At 55.5% G+C, this 17,600-nt stretch overlaps 1 protein-coding gene and 1 long non-coding RNA gene across 3 annotated transcripts in view; one reads left to right on the top strand and one right to left on the bottom strand.

The window, feature by feature from the left end:
• The window catches only part of CASTOR2 (cytosolic arginine sensor for mTORC1 subunit 2), a 54,358-nt gene that overhangs the window by 19,769 nt on the left and 16,989 nt on the right, over positions 1–17,600 (bottom strand). The window lies entirely within an intron of this gene.
• LOC125755220 (uncharacterized) lies at positions 457–1,530 on the top strand. Its single transcript, XR_007411095.1, has 2 exons — positions 457–637; positions 972–1,530. It is a non-coding gene; the product is annotated as an uncharacterized LOC125755220 (long non-coding RNA).

Here is a 17,600-nt window from a genome sequence, read left to right as displayed (position 1 = left end):
TAATCCATGTCACCCAACCAGCAACCCGGCCTTCAGGGTACTTTCTGTCCTCACATGAGAAAGGGGTGCAGACGTCTGTGCCATTGGGGGGTGGGGGGCACGGATCCCCGAACTGTCACTCGTCATCTTTGGTCATACTGCTTAGCCTGGGGTGTACGTTGCTCATTTGTGCCCCACACAAGAACATCAATTTCCCCAGGCCAGGGGCTGGCAATCCCTCTGCCCCTCTGTATCTTGGCTGAGTCCACGCCTGGCAGACGTGCAGGGGGCTGGGGGTGGGGGTGAATCTGTGGCTTCCTGTGGCCAGGGGTGGCTGCCCCTCAAGGCCTGTCTCCCTGGCCCTCCTCCAGCTAGAACGGCCCCCAGGACGCCCCGGGTGCAGCTGCAGGGAGAGGGCATGTACAAGCCGTGGCGTGCAGGAAACAGCCTGTGGTCATTTATCTGGCGTCACCGTGGCTCTCGAGCGCGAGGCCCAGGCCCGGCCCGGGCTGCGTGCCCGATGTGTAAAAGCCATCTATCACGGGAAGGCCTAACAGCAAGAGGTCCAGCAATAACCCCAGCAAGGGCCGGAACAGCACTTCTACAGACTCAAACGGAAAAGAACCCTGAAGGGGACGCAGGGTTGCAGCAGACGAGGGTGGGGGTGTGTGTGTGTGTGTGTGCAGGGGGATGGGGGTGCAGGGGTCGGGGGTGGGGGTGTGTGTGCAGGGGGGATGGGGGCAGGGAACGGGTGTGTGTGTGTACAACGGGATGGGGGTGCAGGGGATGAGAGTGGGGGTGTGCAGGGGATGGGGTACAGGGGACGAGGGTGGGGGTGTGTGTGTGCAGAGGGGATGGGGGTACAGGGGATGAGGGTGGGGGTGTATATATGCAGGGGGATGGGGGTGCAAGGGACGGGTGTGGCGCATCTCCCGTCGGCTGCCCTGCGGCACCAAAGCCTAGTTTGCTTTATTCTTGAAATTTTCCCCCAGGAACCAGAGCAACTGGACTCGAGAGGAATGCAAGACGGTGCAGCCGTTTGGAGGAGCTCGGCAGCTTCTTGTCAAGTTAAACATCTGCAGACCACACGGCTGAGCAACCCCACTCTCGGGCAATCCCGAGGATGGCACCAGGACCACACAAAGACCTGCCTGCAGGTGCCTCCCACCTCTGCCCGGGGACCCCGACCCATCCGCCCCTGGAAGACCGCGGGGGGTCAAAAGGAAGGAGTTACTGGTCCGGGCGGTTAGTGCGGATGGATCGCCAGTGCATTTGCTGAAGTTAAAGGCAGACTCAAAAGGTTACGTATTATCTGATTCCGTTTATAGGACATCCTGGGAGAGCCGCAGCGCTAAGGACAGAGAACCGATTGGTGGTTGCTGGGTTGGGTCGGGGTTGGCTTTACAAGGGCGTCGGGGGGACGTTCTGGGATTACAGAGGTGCTTGGTATCTTGACTGTGGTGGTGGTCGTGAGATCGTACACGCTTGTAAGGGGTGAGTTCTACTGATGTACCTGACTTTAAAGAAATTGTTTAGTGTTGCAGTCGTAAAGGAGGTGGCACGCTCCTCCCGCTGACACTCGGCTCCAGCAACAGCACACACTCTTCAATCTCCCTCTGGCTCTTTGGTTTTTTCTTTTCTTTTCCTTTTTCTTTCTTTTCTTTCTTTCCTTCCTTCCTTCCTTCCTTCCTTCCTTCCTTCCTTCCTTCCTTCCTTCCTTCCTTTCTGTCTCTCCCTCTCTCTCTTTTTTTTAAAGATTTTATTTATTTATCCATGAGAGACACACAGAGAGAGGCAGAGACACAGGCAGAGGGAGATTCGATCCCAGGACCCTGGAATCACACCCTGAGCCAAAGGCAGATGCTCAATGGATGAGCCGCCCAGGGATCCTGGCTCCTTGGTTTTCTTTCTTTCTTTCCTTTCTTTCTTCTTCTTTTTTTTTTTTTAAGATTTTATTTATTTATTCATTAGAGACACACACAGAGAAGCAGAGACATAGGCAGAAAGAGAAGCAGCTTGCTCCACGCAGGGAGCCCAATGTGGGACTTTGACCCTGGGACTCCAGGATCATGCCCTGGGCCAAAGGCAGATGCTCAATGGCTGAGCCACCCAGGGATCCCAGCTCCTTGGTTTTCAAATCGCATCACTGTCCCTGTCTGTCCCACAGCCAGTTTGCAGTATTCCCTGGACAAATGAAATCTGTGATTGCTTGGGGACAATAGCAAGTGATCATAACCTTTGTAGGTGGCAATCACTGGTCTGGCCCGGCTTCTTCTCGGGGAGCCCTGTGCACTCAGAAGGAGCCCTAGGAGCCCCCCAGGCACCAGATTGTCACCAACACGTACTCACTGGGTGTGGGGAGCGGCCGCCCAGCTGTCTGTGGCAGCACACAGGAATGGCACTTGCTTCCTGTGCCCTCCTGGCTGTGAGGGATGCTCCAGAAATAGACCACAGCAATCGCCCCAGAAGGCATAAACACCAGCAGAAGGCAGCAGCAGCCTCTGGGTAAATGGGGGATAAGCATGTTGTTGATGTGACCTGTCCCCGGGGCCCAGTGCTCTGAGGCCTGCTGTTGGACACCCATCTCCAGGTGTGTGCCTTGGTGCAGGCAGGCCTCCGGGAGGCTGAGCCAGCCCGAAGGACAGCAACTACTGTTCTGGTCAGACTTGGGGAGTCAGGCCCCAGGCCCCTCCTGCTCCCCATCGCTCCGCTCCACGTCTCTAGCCCCACCCCTCCTTGCCTACCGAGAGCTGCTCTCAAGTTCCTCCTCTGTTTACCACTCGCCTCCACGTGAACTCCTGCTCCGATGACTGTACCAGCCTCCCACCTCGTCTCGTCCCCCCACTCTTGGCCTGCCTTCCCAGTCTCATGCCTCCAAAGGCTGACAAATGCTCCTTCCGTTGCCTGGCCCACCCTTCCCTCTTCTTTGGCTGGAGACTTGCTGCTCACCCTCTAAGACACAGTTTCAGCATCTTCATTGGGGTAAAGTCTTTTCTGATTGGCACCGGCCACCCCATCTCCCTCACCTCCCACCAGAGGGGTGTGGTCCTCCCTCGACAGCCCACAGCCTTGTACTATGTCTATGAGAGGGCATTAGGCCACTGTGGACAGCTGGGCTGCTGGTGTGTCACAACTCACTCATCTCACAGTTTATGTGAAATATGCCCTTTAGAGTTGAGCAGTGCACAATCTGTGCAACAATGCATGACAGTCCTAGGTGCTTTCCACAACCTATTAACAGATAATACTCCCCTGCAGACCATAAGATCTCACTGGCAAGGACTGTGGGTTCTCTGCACATAACCCCTAGTACCTGACACAGGCTGGCAACAGAATCAACACTCACTGTCTAACAAACAAAATAAGCAGACAATGGCCACAAACTTTTACCCCCCAAGCCAGAGAAGCCCTGATTGGACAAACCCTGCTGGCCCCTTGTGGGGCACTGCCTCGAATTACCCCTCCTTTAGGCGCCACTAAAGTCTCCAGTCCCAACCTTTTTTTTTTTTTTTTTTTTTTTAAAGATTTTATTTATTTATTCATGAGAGACACAGAGAGAGTGTGAGGCAGAGACACAGGCAGACGGAGAAGCAGGCTCCATGCAGGGAGCCCAATGTGGGACTTGATCCTGGATCTCCAGGATCTCACCCTGGGCCGAAGGCAGTGCTAAACCGCTGGGCCACTGGGGCTGCCCAGTCCCAACCTTCTAATGAGCCATGGCTAGATCCTCCCTCCAGATGCCAGGGTCCCTGGTGTTTGTGGCCTCTGCACTTTGTTGATGAGGACTGGGAGAGAGGACTGAAACCCAGCAACTGGCTAGCCTCTGCTCAGTGCTGTTAGGAAACCCGAGGAGGAAGAAGAGGAGGAAGAGGAGGTTGGGGTGCCCTTTGGATGCCCTCATGGTACCCAGGAACAGGAGGGAACAACAAGGATAATAAAGCAACCTGGGAAGAGCATGAACTCCGTGGTCCTGGAGTGGAATCCCAACCTGGCACCTGGGGACAGTGAGCCCTGGGCTACGTCATTCCTCTGTATAGTGAGGGACAGGTTCCCATCCAGCTCCACTTTGGGCCACATGGAACCCCACCAGCTCCACAGCAGGGAGACCTCAAGGGGCCTGGCCAGGAAGGCACAGAAAGATGATTCTAGAACCATGGAGTCTGTCTGGAAAATACCCTTTTTTTTTTTAAGGATTTTAATTTATTCATGAGACACACACACGAGAGAGGCAGAAACAGGCTCTCTGTGGGAAGCCTGATGTGGGACTGATCCCAGGACTCCGGGATCATGCCCTGAGCCAAAGGCAGATGCTCAACCACCGGAAAACACCTTCTAAGGGGAGGCAAAATCCCAACCAGCTTGGATCAGAACCCAAGGTAGATACGCTGCCCAGAGAGCTGGGCAAGTTGTGCATCACAACTCTGGGGGCAGGGCTCATTCATCTCACAGTCTCTGTGGAGAGTGCTCTCAGGGTTGGGCAGTGCACAACCCATGCAACTGTGTGAGACCATCACCCGGCAGGTTCTGCAGGAGCAATCAGGTAGGTAGACAAGACATAAAAGTCTTGCAGCCCTGAGAGATCAAGTGGGAGACTGGGGAACAGGAGCTTGTGGTTCAGGACATACCCAAGGAATCACTAATTTCTCCCGCCAGGGGGTGCCAATGCATCACTGGGCTCTCTAGAACACAACAGGGGTAGTTGATGTGGGCAGCCCATACGAGGAACCCAGTGTCTGTTCAGAGCCTCATGGCCCAACACAGGGCATGCCCAGAGGGACCGACGGGACTCTAGGCTGTGTCCCTTTGGGCCTGGAGGAAGATTCCAGCCACCACCCTCACATCTCTGTGGTCACTGTGCACCCCATGATGGAAGCAGTGCTGCTGCTTATGGCTGTGTGACCTCAGGTAAGTTACTTAACCTCTCTGTGCTTCAGTCTCCTCACGTGTATAACTGGGATGATAACCCAACTTTACAGGGTTGTTATTGAAGAAACACTGGGAGTGAAGACCCAGTGTAACTATAGCACTCAACATAAATAGTTGGCTATTTATTCTTCTTGGAGGGCAGAGGTGGCTGTCGGGGAGGCCACAGGAAGGCCAGCCTGTACTCCCAATAAAGAGCAGCCCTAAAGCCAGCTTGGCTACAGAGACCAGTGGGCTGGCTGGGGAAGCGGTGGGCCTCGGGCGGGATAGGGTCTCCATGGGGAGGACGGGCTGCACCACCTCCCAGGCTCCGTGCAGGGCCGGCTCTTGCACACATGACCCTCCACACAACAAGCTTTGGCTGAAACGTCTCCATCCACCGGGCCAGTGGCCCAGCCCCCACCAGGGAGCCAGCATGATGGTTTAGGAGGGAAGCAGCTCAGCCTGAAATCCCCAGTGACTCCAGACCAGACTCAGACCTGCAGGCCTGGACCCCACCCCAGCTTCCTGACCTTCACAGACATCCGGCGTGTCTGGGCAGGCAGACAGTCCAGATCGGGGGAGCCAGGGTGCTGGGGCCCTTTTGGGCCTCGGTCTTGTCTTCTGTGTTTACCTGCTGGCTGGCTGTGCCCCGCTCCCTGCCCCTTGTTTTCCAGACGCCACCCCTTTACATAGTCAGGGATCAACAGAGGTTGCCTGTGTGCAGAGTCCTGAGCCTGAATCTAGGGGATGTGGGAGCCAGACCCCGCCTGGGACTGGAGCCCACTTCCTGCAGGATCATGATGCCCCGTGTTGGCCACACCCTGCTGAGGTCACCTGCTGGCTCATCACAGAACAAGTGCAGACACTGTGGGATGACAGCCAGGCCAGCCGGGGCCTATGGTGTTCAAACCCACTGGATGGGCCCTGCAAACACGGCTGAGAACAGGCATCCAGCATGTTCCAGGGACCTGTGGACACACTGTTCTCATTCTTTTGTTCCACTAGGGTCTCTGAATGCCCAGGGGCCCGTTCTGGATTTCAGCCCCGGGGAAGCCTGGAGTGTTTTTTGCAAAGGGAAGCCCTTTTGGCTTGGAGCCAGGGAGGCTGGGCCCCAACTCCCCCTGCAGCATGTCACCGTGAGGAGGGGGAAGGGGGAGGGTGGGTGGGGGCCCGGCCTCCTCCTGGCCGCCACCTGCCCCAGCCACGCTGGCCCCAGCTGACGGCACAGGAACCTTCCACGCTATGAGCCACAGAAGCGCTGGCCCCACGCTGGTCCAGGCCTTTGCTTCCCAAAGGAAAGGCAGGCGGATGGCGAGTGCCGGGCTTTGTTCTCTCAACCAGCGTGGCCTTTTTAATCTCTTTCTCCTGGGTCTTTGATAGATCTCTTGTGTTATTTACATTTCATTTCTACCATCTCTGGCGACTAGAGGCTGCCGTTTCAAGTTTTAGTTAGAAAAAAGGCCCTGTGTCGCTTCTGTGACTTGAAGGATGATCCTGAAAGGGGTTTCTTCTATTAAGATGGGGGAAAAGAATCTGCTTCTGTCGCGGTGGCCAGGACCATCAGAGTGTGGGTCGTGGTGCTTGCAAGTTCTAGGGCGGCACACAGAGGTGGGATGGCTAAAGGGGTGGGGGTAGGGTACCAGGGGGAAGCCCCCAGACTCAGGCAGCAGCCTAATTCAGTGGCTGGGTCATGCAGTCATTCAACAAACAGTTAATCACTTCTATGTGTCGAGCACTGTCGCAGGTGCTGGGGACCCACCTCAAATAACTGGACAAGGAGGATTTACGTGGAGGGGTGGGAGAAATGGCACATCCGACGGTGCTGTGTGCTGCAGAGCAAGTAAGAAAAGTGGAGAAGGGGTTTGCGATTGCAAGCGGAGCAGGGAGTGGTTGCCAGAGGCTGCGAGGAGGGGGAGAGGGGCAGCAGTAATTGAATGGATATAGGGTTTCAGTTTGAGATGGTGGAAAAGTTCTGGAGAGGGATGGTGGGGGTGGCTGCACAACATGAATGTACTAGATGCCACCGAGCTGTGCGCTCCCCATGGGTTAAAACGGTCAATTTTGTTCTGTGTGGCCACCACAAGAAGGAATATCGGGCAGGTACCGGGAAGGTCCCCCCAGACCTGTGGGAGGTGGAAGGGCTGGCGTGCTGCCGTCCCGAGGAGGCCACATGAGGTGGCCATAGGCCAGCAGTGACGGAGGCCAGAGTGGCTGAGTGGTGGGGCAGGGGGAGTGACAGGCCGTGGTGACAGGACAGGTCATAGGGGGTGGGGAGGATGCCTCCTGGCCTCCGTAAGGAGTGGGTGGGGACCCTGAGATCAGCCAGGAGGCTATTCTTCAGGGAGGCTGGCAAAAGCCGATGGTGGCTTGGACCAGGCTGGCAGCGGTGGGCGTGGGTCCGTGGGTGGCCAGGAAATAAGATTCAACACCTGGAGGAGATGAGGTCAGTGAGAAACAACGAGGAACAGGGAACGAGGAGCGGGGAACAGTGGTCTGCCACAGCCCACGCTCTGGCCAGAGGCACCAGGAGGGAAGTCAGCAGGCAGACTGTCCTCACCTCTGAATCTGGCCCCCTTGCTGACACCTCTACTCTTTCCTCCATGGGGAAGGTGGGGAACCTGGGACAACGGGCTGGCCTCATCCTGCCCCAAGGGCCAAAGCCACAAGCCTCTGGGAGTTGCTTCCTAGTGCATGTCCCAATGGCCTGGGGCACCCAGGTGGTGGTGGTAGGGGGAAAGGTCCTGCCAGGGTAGGAACACAGTCTGGAGAAGTGTAGCCTCTTGCTACACTTGCGCACAGGAACCAACTGGGGGTTCTCCTTCTTCCCTCAAGGGTGGGGGGATCTGAGATGGAAAGGGTCCAAGTGTGCATCTCAGCTTTACCACCTACCCCAGACAAGGCTGGAATAGCTTTCTCATCTCTGAGAGAGGTTTGGCAGAGCAGTGTAGGATTTAAGGAGGTACTGAACACGCAGGCAGTGCTCAAGATCCTGCCCGAGCGCGTGTGGTCAGGGGAGGAGCTGGCCAGGAGACCCAGGGGGAACCGGACCTCCCCAGTAGCATTCCCATCCAGGGAGTGCTCAGGCCCTGCAGACAGGAGAACGCCTCCTGCTTGGAGGCTCTTCTCTGGTGTTAAATGATCTCTGCCCAATCCCAGATCTCCCCGTTCCTGTGGCCTTCGCCCCTACCCTTACCATATTAGGGTCTGTCGCAAGGGGCCAGCACAGCACCCCCGGCAGGTCAAAGCCCTGGCCTATCACCTCCCAACTGATGATAATATCAGAGATTATTCACTTCCAGATCTGACTTTGCTTAGCGACACATCTGCTCCTGGGAGATGGGCTGAGTCTTACCCAGGTCCCCCATTCCTGGCACAGGATGATGTGACGTGGTCTTGCATCATCGGCGCTAACTGAATGGACGTGTAGCATAAGTAATTATTCCCATTTCACTGGCAGGAAGACTGATGCTCAGTTAGGTTAAGTCAGTTACTGCCTCGGGTCCGTTAGGCTGTGTGGTTTCTGGGGTGGGGGCAGCCGGGAGGCAGGTGTGGCTGCCAGCACATTGCCTGTGATCCGGCTCTTCCCCTGGGAGGTGTCCACCATCTCACACGGGTGTCGCGGGAGACACGGATGTGAGGATTTATAACCGCCTGTCCTCAGAAACAAAGCTGGCTACCACCCCGATGCCCCTCACTGGGCAAGGAGGAAGACGATGACAGAAGACCACTGCCCAGTCCTCCAAATGAGCAGTCTACGGTGACTTCCAAAAATATCAATGAGTCTCAACAGTAAGACAGTAGATGGAAAAGCCGGTCCCCAAACATTATGCATGGCATTCTCTATTTTGGCAGAGTTAAAAGGAGCTCTTAAAAAAAAACAAAAAAACAAAAACAAAAAACCCCACCTTTAAGACCACATATAGTTGCAAAATAACTACATAAACAGGAAGCAAGGGGATGAAGAAGACGGGACTACCTGGGACGGGCGTATGGGACAGGGGTGACCTCTGGTCAAACACAGGTCTGGATCCTTCTTTTGCTCTGGCTTGGCAGTACTAAGGGGAGTTAGGTAACTGAATACAAGTGGGCCATGCAAGGACCCACGGGGGTCAGAGTGATACCCATGAGCCGAGGTCTGCCAGGGCAAAGGTGAGGGGCTGCAGGCACGTCCTGAAGGCAGACACCATCCTCCGGAACCCACCCATCCGGCAGAAGGGTGTGGAGGACCCAGCCATGGATCTGCAGCCATGTGGGAAGTGCAGCTCACAGCCATCCAGGGGAGGTGGCCAGAGGGGGGGCCCGGTGCTAGAATCAGGCAAGAATGGACGGGGACCCATCCTAGGGCTACGACTTCCCCCAATCTGGTCATTCCGTGTGGCCTTGGCTGGTCAGTGATTTGGGGGGTTCACTTCGTCTTTATGGATGCATCTTCATGCCCCAACCCGGTCCCTACAGTCTCTGTGACCCCTCCGATGGTGCTGTGTGCCACCTGCTGACGCTTGCCAAGAGCACTGCTCTGGAGTGGAGGGGCCTGGTCTGAGTCCTCGTCGTGGTCGTGGTGCCAGCCCTGTGGCCTTAAGACATTTACACGGCCCTGAGCCTGTCTCCTCACTCATCAAGAGGGGCAACATCCCCACCGTCCCACCCCAATCGCCGCCGGCACCAGAGTGAGAGGTCAGCATCCCTTTTGGATAAAAGCACCAGGTTTGCAATAGTTGCTCAGAACACACTGGTTTTTCCCTTCCTTTATGTGGGTTTTCTGACACAACCAGAAGCTTATTCAAGATCCCTGTTCCTCCACACTGCAGCGGAGGACGCACATGCACAACCTTCTACCTACCCTTCCAGATTTTTGTCAGGATGCTGGAGACAATAGTGAGAATACTGGACCCTAAAGCAATCATAGTAGTCGTCCTCGCCACCCCGCCCCCTGCCCCCCAAGTCCTGGACACTATGAATTGGAAATGACAGTCCCTAGAGGGCTTGCTACTGCAGGGCTGTAGAGCCAAACTGGGATTGTTGTCCTGTTGCCTGGCAACTCCCTGAGCACCGCTGGCTCCCGGGTCACCCTGCCTCTCAGCTCCTGTGGCCACTCGGTTCTGTGCCATCCACTGCCGGCTCGGGGGCAGAGTGTCCTGGGCGTCCCCCGCTCAGCTGACCCCATCTTCACATGACCTCTATCTAGCACCGACCTTCTCGGCAATGACCTCCAGCCTGAAGGTCCCCCTCCCCCCACCTGGCTCCCATCCATCCACCCTTGCAGGCTCAGCTCAGCCCTTCCTCCCCCAGCCTCCCCCCCTACCAAGGTCTGCCCCTACCCTGTACCCCCATTTTCCTAACAGTCAGGCCAGCTGGGGAGGACCCCTTCTCAAAACATCTGTTTTCTCACCCATCTCATCTCCTGTCTCTGGCCAGAGAAAACCAGCCCCAGGGTAAGCTTCCCTCCCCATTCCCACAAGTGCCTCCCTCCCTCCCTCTTGGGACTCCACTCAGGACTCCCCCTCTTCTTGGCTTCCTGGTCTTAACTACAAACAGGCTCAAGTTTCCAACATCCTAAAAAAAAAGTCTCCCTCATCCCCATGTCCTCCCCAGGCCACCACCTTCCTCCCTCCCCTCCTCCGCCCCCTCCCAGCCGGTCACCCCAACCCTCCAGCTATTGCCACTAGCCTCTGCCCTCTGAAGGACGCTGCTGGGCTCTGCAATGACCTCCCCCGGCCACACCCCGGCGGCCTCCTGTCCTTGCCCTAGGTCAGCTGCACCCCATGCAGCGGGCCAAGGCCTTCCCCTGGACCCTGGAACCGGCAACACGCCCCCCTTCAACTTCTCTGACAGTGACGCCCGTGTCGTTTCATTTCCCCTCTTCTCCTCCCTGATGAAAGTGGCTCCTCTGGGGGTTCCCCGATTCGGTCACTGTCAGAGTTCCTGGTGTGGTGCTCCAGGCTTCCTCCGCATGTGTCCAACGTGCACCTCTCCACCTACACTGCCTTGGACTCAGGTCCCACACCCACCCCTGAGGAGAGAACTGCTGATCCCATTTCACAGATGGGAAAACCGAGGACAACCACCTCTCAGAGAGCCAGGACGGCCACACATGCCCTCATCCTGACAGCGAGGCCTAACTGCACCCCAGTCCTCAGCCCCAGAGACCCTCTGCCGTCCCCCTGGGCTCGGCCAACAGCTGGTCACCAGGGCAGAGCCGAGGCCAGGGGCTGCCCCTACCTGGGGGCTGGGAGGCTGAGTCATCTCAGAGAACGTTCTCATTTTCCACTGCTGTGGTGCCTGTTATGGAAGGCCCAGCTGACACTGGAAACTTGATCTGTTTACTCTCAGATTCCTAACCCGGCAGAGCGAGGCCCTCACCCGGGCCTCCCCTCAGGCATCCTGGCAAGCCCTGGCCAGTCGGAGCCCTGTTCCGGCAACAGACCTCAAGCAGGAGGCAGGGGTGGAGTGTGTGTGTGTGTGGGTGTTGCAGCCAGGAAGGGCCATTTCCAGATTTCCAGGTAAACTTGTCTAGCAGACCCGCTCTGAGAGATCCAGTCTAGGAACCAGATCAGTGAAGGGAGCTGTGAGGGCGTCTTCGATTTGTGGGACAGTTTTTGACAGGTTCCCCACTGAAACCACAAAGCAGGGACCCTCCTGAAATCTCCCGGGCAAGAAGGAGGCGGAGCAAAGGGAGGCACAGAATCAAGCCAGGGAGGCCACTGTGTGCCACCTCTTTCGGTAATGATCTGTACAGATGGTAGCCCAGCTCCCATTTGCATACTCCTGGGTAGGGGACACTCACTGCTTTTTGAGGCAATTCATTCCATCCTGGGGTAGCTTATTTCTAGAAGGCTCTATCAACGTGGCCTCCAGTTAACCGATACCCAGCTTGTCTTAATTCGTCCCCTCCAGGGACCCATGGACATTTGCTCCAGCTGCAAAACTGTCAGGGAAGGGGTCCAGCAGGACCATCATCTCTTTCCACAGTGGGAACAGGGCTTCTGGGCAAAAACGTTGCACAAACCCCAGCTCTTCACTGCTGAAAGCACTGGAACCCACCTGTCAGGCTCTAAAAGGCACCCAGTGGGCCTGCTGAAGCCATACGGCCAAAATTGGAAAGCCAGAGAGATGGGGGGCCCGGTCTCCCTTGTGAGATGCCAACACCTCCCTGGTCAAGACAGCCGGGGGCTCGGGTGGCCCAGCCTGGGCGAGTGCCTACCTGCAGGGCAGTACAGTTCACTCAAGAAGCCTCTGTTCGCCCCACCCGGGCTGCCTGTTTACGCTGGACACACACAAGGCCCATGTAGTGTGTCAGCAGGGAGGTGACTCGGGAAACCAACTTTCTTGGTTTGCCTGGGACTGTCCCAGTTTGGGCACCAAAAATGCTTCCAAAATAGGCAGAGTCACATAGAGGCAAGAGAAGTTGGGACAGTGAGTGGGCAGGACAGGGGCGTGGTCACTGGCAGGGGTGATGGGGGTACCCTTCTGGAACGCCGGGTCTTTTGTGGGTGGTGGCTCCCAGGGGTAGCCAGGTTATAGGAATTCACTGAAGCCACATGTGTCTGATTCATGGTGCCCCACGCAGCTGCCACCAAAGAGGAACAGTCATGGGGGGCGCGCTGGGTGGAGGCCAGAAGACACAGCTGCCTCTCTTCCTGGGGTCTCCCTTGGGTCTTCTTCCTGCCACGATCAAGCAGATGTGCTGAGTGGCCTGTGTGGAGGTGGCCAAGTGGCTCACACCCCTGGGTGGGCCTCCAGGATCCCCCAGAAAAAAAAGGGTTGAAGGGGATAGAGGCAGTGAGGAGGTGATGTGCTGATGAGGAGAAAACATTCTGAAAACCCCTCTGGTGATGTCCCTGTCACTGCCCCCGAGGTGAGCGGCAGCTCCCAAATGGCACTCATTGTTTGGGGCAAGAAATACTTTTAATGAGATCAAAGTGGGGTTTGGATCATCATTTCTTTCTTTCTTTCTTTCTTTTTAGCCTGAACTTTTTCAAAACCATGGCATAATTTACTGTGATGAAACGTACAGATTTCAGGTGTACACTTGGATGGGTTTTGACAAACGGACACCCCCACAGAAGCACCACCCCAAACGACATACGAATGTCCCCAGCGCTGCAGGGTGTTCTGTGTTCTCCTGTCAGTCCCTCCTACCCGCACGGGTCAGTGCTTGGTGTGCTCCATCGCCGTGAAATCCTACAGTGGGTACCATTTTGTGTCTGCCTCCTTTTGTTCAATGTATTTTGAGATCAATCCATTTCCCTTGATAGAGTATGTGACTATCTTTATTGCCGAAAATATATGTATGTTTATATATACCTACGATGTATTATGATATATTTTTATTTGTCTTTTTTATTGTTGACATTTGGTTGTTTCCGGGTTTTTGCTATTATAGGTAAAGATACTATGAACCTCTTTATTTAAAAACAACAACAGGGCAGCCCTGGTGGCGCAGCGGTTTGGCGCCGCCTGCGGCCTGGGGTGTGATCCTGGAGACCCGGGATCGAGTCCCACATCAGGCTCCCTGCATAGAGCCGAGCCTGCTTCTCCCTCTGCCTGTGTCTCTGCCTCTCTCTCTCTCCCTGTGTGACTATCATAAATAAATAAAAAAATTTAAAAAAAGATTTTATTTATTTATTCATAGACACAGAGAGAGAGAGGCAGAGACACAGGCAGAGGGAGAAGCAGGCTCCATGCACCGGGAGCCCGTCGTGGGATTCGACCCCGGGTCTCCAGGATCGCGCCCTGGGCCAAAGGCAGGCGCCAAACCGCTGCGCCACCCAGGGATCCCAATAAATAAAATCTTAAAAAATAAAACCTTAAAAAAAAATAAAATAACAACAACAACAACATCGTCTCCAGGCTGGCTTCCTATGCCCCAAAGTCCTGTAATGCCACAAAAGCAGCTCAACCTTGCCCAGGGAACTCCCTCTGCACATCCTGCCCGAGTCCTGCCCTCTCCATGGGTGAGTCTTGCAGTTGTGACACGGAAGGGTAGGGACAGGGAGCAGCGGGGCCTCCTTTGGATGGGGTGCCTGGGATGGGCTGAGGCCTGGAAGAAGATCCAGGCAAGGGAAACAGCACATGGAGGGACCCCGCAAGCAGAGACCCTAATGCAAGGAAGAGAAACAGTCTACCACAGTGTGGCTGAACCGTCTACACCCATGGAAATGCTGAGTATCTCCTACATTTGGAATACATTGTTGAGCGGGAAAAAGCAAGCCACAGAAGACGATGCACAGCAAGATTCGCTTTTTCAGATAGATACATGCGAACCACAGGGTTTGTAGAAGTCAAGGGAAAGATAAGCGTGGGTAGACGGTAGACGGCAGTGGGGGGTACTGTTCTTCAAACAGTAAACAAAGGTAAAGGAAAAGCAGGAGCAATAAGTATGTAACAGACCAAGGATGATGAGTAATCAAATTCTGTGCACCCAAGGTCCATTGAAAAAAAAAAAAAAAGCTCTGAGATGTTTGAGGCAGGGTTGAAGGGGTGTGGGTGGCAACAGATCAGGTCGGTGGGGTTTTTTAAGATTTTATTTGAGAGCAACAAAGAGTAAGAGAGAGCACAAGCTGGAGATGGGGGGGAAGGGGCAGAGGGAGAAGCAGGTTCCCCACTGAGCAGGGAGCCCGATGCAGGGCTTGATCCTAGGAATCCGAGCCGAAGTCAGACGCTTAACCTACTGAGCCACCCAGGCGCCTCTCGGGTCTGTGTTTTAAGTAGCTCACTCTGGCTGCATGGACAGCCATTCCTGCATCTCCCCAGCAATCTCCCTGTTCAATCTCTGCACATCCCTCTCTGCTCCTGCTTTGGGTCCCATTTTCCCTCAGGTGGTGGGGAGCTGGGCTCAGTCTCCATCTGTCACAGTCCACAGTGGGCACCCTCGGGGATTCTGGGTTGCAGGACCCAGAAACAGAAGCCTGTGAGTTTGGCCACATCAGACAGGCACTGAGGCAGCCCCCAGCTCCTGTGTCCCTCCAGCTGGGAGCCCCGAAGGATGCTCAGGAGTGCCAGGAGGAGCTGTAGACAGCCACCACTGCCCTGACCAAGTCAGCAGGATCTGCCCAAGCCCCCCAAGATCAGGAGCTAGACACAGATGTACCTGCAGGGGTTCCAGGGAAAGGAAACAAAAGAGTGGGAAGGAAGATAGGAGGAGGCCCTCAATCAAGGAAGAGCTTAGAAATGTCTAGAACAGAGGACATGCTCAAAGGCCCACAGGGACAGGCAGCTGAGATCCTCAGGTGAGGAGAACCCGGGGTAAGATGTGCTTTGCATATTAAACATCCAGGAGCAGGCTTCATTTGAACCAAAGATACACTGGGGGTCCTCTCACTCTGTTTTTCCTCCTTGCACTTTTGGGAAAGACGAACTGAGACATATTTTTCTGTACCCAAGAAACTCACCTAATAACACGTTGACAAATGGGGCCCAGCACCTGGTCTCAGTGTGAAGGGCCCCGGGGGAGGCTCCCTCCCTGCTGGAAGGGGGTCGGCTGCAACTCAGCTCTGCTAAACTGTTACTCTATGAGTCCTGGGTCAGGATTAGATCTTCCCATTTTTTCCAGAGGAGAGGGAAATCCAGAGCTTTGTGATCTCTCTCCACGTTTAAACGTTGGTCTAATTTTTTTTAAAAACGCACTGGGCGGGCCAAAGAAAACACGTCTGGCCTCCAAATACCTCGTTTCCCTTTCCCAGACCCCTGAAAGTTCTCAAGTGTCTGGGGTTCAGGGGGAATCAATTTCCCGGATGGCAAGGGGTGCCCACGTGAGTGACCGCTTGTGGGATCTGTGCCTGGAGCACTGAGCGGGGGGCTGCCGCTGAGGTGGGGTCAGCAGTAGGTGAAGCAAAATGTAAACCAGATAAAACAGTGTGGCCTGTGCCAACCTACTGGCTCTGGACACTAAGCTTGCTGCCCCAGCTTGCCTGCCTCCCTCTGGAAGTCCCTGCTGCCCAAACCCAGAGCCCAGGCAGTCACATCTCAGGACTCATTTTCCTGCCACCTCCTGGAGGGGCCATCAGGAAGGAATATGAGCTCTGACTCCCCAGCAAGCTGGGTGACCCTGGGTATGTCCCATGCTTCCCTGCACTTTCGGCTGGCACCCTGTCATGCCCCAGGTCAGAACATGTGGCCTGCCCACCACGGCTGCATGGGTCCAGTGCTGTCTGCTGGGGATGCAAATGTGATGATGTATTTATATATAAGGGGGTGGTGGTGGATGATTCAGGGAATAAGCAGAGACGGGCAACTGGTGGATGCTGGGGTGGCAGGGAGTGGAGGGGGGTGTCTGGGGCTCAGGGAAGACTTCCTGGAGGCTGTGATACCTGAGCACGAAGCTGAAAAGCTAAGTCTGTGAGTGGCTGGGGTTTCAGAATGGAACCAATTCCTGCCAGCCCTGCCAGCAAAGGCCCAGCCACGGCACCCAACACCACGGACAACTGTTTTGTCTAGAGGCCCACGGCGTGTACCCCCAGCATCTACCTTCAAGGGATGGTGAATATGGCCAGGAGCGACCCCACTCAGACCAACGTTGCATCAGGACGGCCACTGCCAAATGAACCTGGCATTCACATTCATTCTCTCTCTGTCCCTCTCTCTGCCTAAATGCATCTTCTAAACCTGTGCTGCCTGGGAGAGCTTCCGGGATAGTGGAAATGTTCTGTGCCCACACTGTCCAGTTCAATACCCACTGGCCGCATGTGGCTACTGAGCCCTTTTGAAACGCGGCCAGTGCAGCTGAAGAGTTCTTTATTTGATTTGATTTTAATTACTTTGAATTTGAATAGCCGCATGTGGCTAGAAGCTACCCATTTGGACTGGGCATAGTTCTAGAACTTCTCAGTCTCTCACTCGCTCAAATGCAAGCTGCCTCCACCTGGAGCAGGGTCCCGGACCAGCCTGCGGTGGTTTTAACCCTCACGCCATCGGCCCCGGGACCATTCTGGGCTCGGATTCCACCTCTGGCTCCATGATGTGGGGATCCTCGGTGTGGCCCTTAGGAACAAAGGACCCGATGCTGGCATGATGTGGGGTCTGGAGTATGATGCTCACGTTACCACTACTGTTCCCACCAAAGTCCTTCTGTCTGTTCAGCTCATGGGACAGAACGACACTGAGCGTTTTTAATGAGCTCAACCTTGACCCAGGAAGAAAGGGCAGGAAAACTGTGTGCTGAGCCCCCTGAGCCCTGACTTCCGGGCTCCCTCTTCACCCTCTCCCATTACCAAGGTGGGTACACCATGGCTCAGGACACAGTGTTGTCAGCGAAGGAAGAGGGTCTGAACAAGCCCAGAGTCGGGGCTCTTTCCCCTGGTCCTCCCTGCTGGGGGACTGGGAGGGTCGGGGTGGGTGGGGGGCACACAGGGTCCCCGAATAAAGCACCAGCCACTGAGCAGCTCGAAACATGAGATTTACCTCTCATAGTTCTGGAGGCAGATCGAGGTGCCGGCAGGGTTTCTGGAGAGATGGCTTCTCCTGGTTTGCCGTGGCCCACCGTGAGCTCCCTGGTGTCACATCTCAGGGGGACGGTAAGCCTATTGGGTCAGAGCCCCACCCTCCTGAACTCATTTGACCTTAACTGCCTCCTAACGGCCTGATCTCCAAGTACAGTCCCCATTTGGGGTTAGGGCTTTAGCACAGGAGCATCCAGCCCACAGCACCCACAAAGGCCTTGTGGGCTACTGGGAAAAGATGTCTGTGAAGGAACCGGACAGAAGCACTGTGATTAAGGG

The sequence above is a fragment of the Canis lupus genome, chromosome 6 (genome assembly GCF_003254725.2).
Source record: "Canis lupus dingo isolate Sandy chromosome 6, ASM325472v2, whole genome shotgun sequence".
NCBI classification, from domain to species: domain Eukaryota; kingdom Metazoa; phylum Chordata; class Mammalia; order Carnivora; family Canidae; genus Canis; species Canis lupus.
The sequence above is the reverse complement of the archived record's forward strand: the minus strand, read 5'-3'. Positions and strand labels throughout refer to the sequence as shown.